The sequence below is a fragment of the Scylla paramamosain genome, chromosome 1, assembly GCF_035594125.1.
Source record: "Scylla paramamosain isolate STU-SP2022 chromosome 1, ASM3559412v1, whole genome shotgun sequence".
Taxonomy (NCBI): domain Eukaryota; kingdom Metazoa; phylum Arthropoda; class Malacostraca; order Decapoda; family Portunidae; genus Scylla; species Scylla paramamosain.
In genome coordinates, this window is record NC_087151.1 from 30,541,021 (window position 1) to 30,545,597 (window position 4,577).

Here is a 4,577-nt window from a genome sequence, read left to right on the forward strand (position 1 = left end):
CAGCATCTCTTTAAGGCAGGTCCGTCCACTCCTGTATTCCTTATTCATCGTGCCACAAGTAAATTCCTGTCGTGTGTGGCTGAGTAATGAAGGACTCTGGACACTGCTTGGTCCGAGACAGGCTGGCTGAAGGTTATGGGGCTGCAGGGGTATTCTGAGTGTTTTCCGCAGTGTTTCCTTAGGTCGTTGTGTGTTGTGTAATGTACAGTTGTTGGGTTGGGAGGAGTCTTTGCTTGTTTTATCTATCCTACGGTTCTCTTGGTTAGGTAGTGTTGCTGTGTGTGTGTGTGTGTGTGTGTGTGTGTGTGTGTGTGTGTGTGTGTTTGTTTGTTTGTTTGTTTGTGTGTGCTAATGCTTGTTTTTATTCTTTGTGTTCCCTTGTTTATCATGTGTCGGGAAGTAGTGTGTGTGTGTGTGTGTGTGTGTGTGTGTGTGTGTGTGTGTGTGTGTGTGTGTGTGTGTGTGTGTGTGTTTTCTTGATTTCGTGTTTTGGTAATTAAAGGAATATGAGAGAGAAAAAAGGTTCCCGTGTGTGTGTTTCTCTCTCTCTCTCTCTCTCTCTCTCTCTCTCTCTCTCTCTCTCTCTCTCTCTCTCTCTCTCTCTCTCTCTCTCCCCACCCCCCATACACTCATCTTCATCCTCACTTTTTCTTTTAACACCTGTTCTTTGTTTGTTTCCTCTGTGCTTGCCTCGCCGCCGCTGCCGCTGACCTGTGACTCTTGTGGCTAAGATGATGTTTCTTTTCCTCTCCTTCCACCCCTTCCACCCCTCGTACTCCCCTACTCACACCCGCAAGCTGAAAGGAAGCAACGCCATAACCCGTGCGCATTCCACCACCATCACCACCACCACCACCACCACCACCACCACCTTACTTGTGTCCAGCTCAGTTTTATTTTGGTGTCCGAGTTCTTTACTTATAACAGATAGAAAAACAGTGTGATTGAAGGTAATAAGGTGATGCCCAGTTGTCCTTGATGAGAAAGGGTTACCATCACTGCATTTAATTTAGGGATGGGAAGTCTTGGAAAGGAAAGGGGATTGGGGATGATAATGCCGGGTACTTTCTTTTCTTTATGCAACTGTGAAGCTATAAGTCTCTGTATCTGTTTATTTATTTGTGTCTGTATCAATCTTTCAGTCAGACAATCAATTATTTAATCCATTTATATATTTATCTATCTATCAATCAATCTATCTATTTGTTTATATGTCTTTCTATCGATTCATTCTTCCTTCCTTCCTTCCTTCCATCATTCATTCATTTATTCATTCGTTATTTCCATCTATCTATCCAACCATCCATCCATCCATAGCTATCAAACAGAGAAATACAAAAAAGAACACTGTGGGTGGGAGAGGAAGAGAGAAGCATTAGCGGTCAGATATCCCCTTACTAAGCCTTACACACACACACACACACACACACACACACACACACACACACACACACACACACACACACACACACACACACACACACACGTCATGTCACCGCGGGAGTGTTGCATCACATATTATTTCAGGCTCTCGTATCGGACACACAAGCCTTGCAAAAACCACCAAGAGTACAGCTGGCAGTCCACGCCACGCCACTCACTCTTCAAGCGCCCCCCGACTCCGCGTTAGAGTTCAGTGCTTGTCTTCCTGCCTTACTACACGTGGCTGCTCCCCTCCCCCTTCCTCACTCCAGCTCCTCCGCTTCTCCCTCCCTCCTTCCTTTCCGTGCTGGCGTTGCTTCCTTCATTAACCTCAGGTCTTTCCAGGGAAAAAACTAAGCGTAATTCTGTCTCTCACAATTTCCTTTTTTCTCCTCCACTTTGCCCCTTCTTGATCCCGTGTTTCGTGCTAGCTCTCTCTCTCTCTCTCTCTCTCTCTCTCTCTCTCTCTCTCTCTCTCTCTCTCTCTCTCTCTCTCTCTCTCTCTCTCTCTCTCTCTCTCTCTCGTTCTTCTTCACTGTTTCAGTTTCCTTTCTCTCCCCTCACTTTCCTCAGTCGTATGCCATATATTATCTCCTTTCTTCTCTCTTCCTCTACTCTTAATCCATTTTCTCTCTTCGCCACTGTGTCTTAAGTCTGTCTATTTCAGTTTTCTTCTTTTTTTATTTTCTTTCTTTATCTGCACCCTCATAGTCTCTCCTCTCCCTTTCTTTCGCTTCTTCTTCCTCTTCCTCCTCTGCGTAAAAAGTTTTGGTTCCTTCCTTTTCCATCTACCTTATCCAGTCTTACCCCAAGCATGTGTCCTCTCTCACTTGCTCCCCTCCTCCTCCCCTTCCTTCTTACTCTCTTCACTGCACAGTAGCCGTGACATTGACACCTGGTTCGGCGTCACACTTGGGGGATGAGAGAGCGAAGGGAAGGGGATGTTAGTTAGTGCGTACAGGTGCGTCTCGTGTTGTCTTGCCTCACGTTTCTTCTCCCCGGAGTATTTTGTGCCTGTATTCGGAAACGCTTTTCTCTCTCTCTCTCTCTCACCGCTGTTATTTTCAAAGGCCACAGAGATTAGTAGCTGTTTTCTCAAGAGTGTTTCTCCCGTTAATAAGTGTAGGAATGTTGTTAATCTCTCACTAACACCTTAAAAAAATGTCCTTTAAAATCCGTGTCACTTCAACTACAGCCTTTTGTAAGTAGTGGAGGTGCAGCGTAGAAGTGTCTCAGAATATGGTCCGTGGTGTTTTACTGGTGGTGGTGGTAAGGGTGGACGAGATTCAATGAAGGGAGATCGCCAGAAGATTGCCCTATTGCGATTCCTAACCGATTCCTCCGACCAGGCACAAGACTAAGAGGTGAATTGAAAGGTGTGTGTCGGAGAACCTTATCGAGAATGGTTTTGGAAGCTTTTTAAAAATGATATGACTGTAACTGTAACTGTAGGCATGGCTCAGTCGTGCTTAATTCTTAGTACACGAATAGTGGTTGTGGCGCGGGCGGATTGACTGACTGACTGACTGACTGACTGACTGACTGACTGACTGACTGATTTTATTTATTTATTTAGTTACTTATTAACTTTTTTTTTCCGTGTGTGTGTGTGTGTGTGTGTGTGTGTGTGTGTGTGTGTGGGTGTGTGTGGGTGTAGCCGCAATTATAAGATCAGATATCGCCACCGTACTTGCATGCTTAATGTGTTCTTACAGGGTTACAGTTACCTACTGCTTACTACTCTTACTGTTGTTACTGCGTGTACTTTTACTTATGTGGAAATAAAGTGTCCTTGTGTATGTTAGCAGTCTCTCTCTCTCTCTCTCTCTCTCTCTCTCTCTCTCTCTCTCTCTCTCTCTCTCTCTCTCTCTCTCTCTCTCTCTCTCTCTCTCTCTCTCTCTCTTGTTCCTTCCCCTTCTTCCCATCTCTTCCTTCCCATTCCCAGCTTACTCCCGTCCACTCTCTTGCCACCCCTTCCTACCCCATCCTCAGCCTCTTCTCACGACTCCACGCTCATTCTCTTCCCCTCACACACACACACACACACACACACACACACACACACACACACACACACACACACACACACACACACACACACACACACACACACACACACACACACACACACACACACACACACACACACACACACACACACACACACACGTGTGTGTGTGTGTGTGTGTACACACTAAACCACAACACACATCTACTCTGCCTCACACCCACACTTACTCTCTCCCACAATCCTGATTAACGCAAAAAATTAACTCTTTTCTCTTTCTTGTTGTCTCCAGGTGAGTGAACGCAAGATGAGACGAGACGAGGCCAAAGCGGTAAGGCAAGATGTTTTGTGTGGAGATGGATTGTTTAGGCCCTGTGAAGTAAGTGCGATTGAGAAAACTCTAACGTGGTATAAGCCTGAGTGCTGAAAACGCAAAACAGTGTGTATGTGTGTGCGTGTGTGAGGATTATTTATTTATTGATTGATTTTTCCTTATGTGCTGTCAGAATAGTTCACCTGTGTTTGTTTTTCGTTCATTTTATTTCATTTATTTTTTTTCACGCATTTATTTATTCATTTATTTATTATTATTTATTTATTTTTTTATATGTGTATATGCCAGGGTTAGTGTTTTCCCAATAGTATGTGCTTTTCTGGCAGTGAGTATAGATGCAGCCGTATGACTCGCATATAATTCCGCCCTGACAGTGGTGTTCTTACTGTACAAAACCTCCCTTCGATTTCACAGGGTCTTGTTCTGTGTACAATCTCTCTCTCTCTCTCTCTCTCTCTCTCTCTCTCTCTCTCTCTCTCTCTCTCTCTCTCTCTCTCTCTCTCTCTCTCTCTCTCTCTCTCTCTCTCTCTCTCTGTGTGTGTGTGTGTGTGTGTGTGTGTGTGTGTGTGAGAGAGAGAGAGAGAGAGAGAGAGAGAGAGAGAGAGAGAGAGAGAGAGAGAGAGAGAGAGAGAGAGAGAGAGAAACGTGGGTGAGGCCCGATATGGGTGCCACGCTGGCTAATGAAACACACACACACACACACACACACACACACACACACACACACACACACACACACACACACACACGGACCATTAAAAAGATACGAGAGAGAGAGAGAGAGAGAGAGAGAGAGAGAGAGAGAGAGAGAGA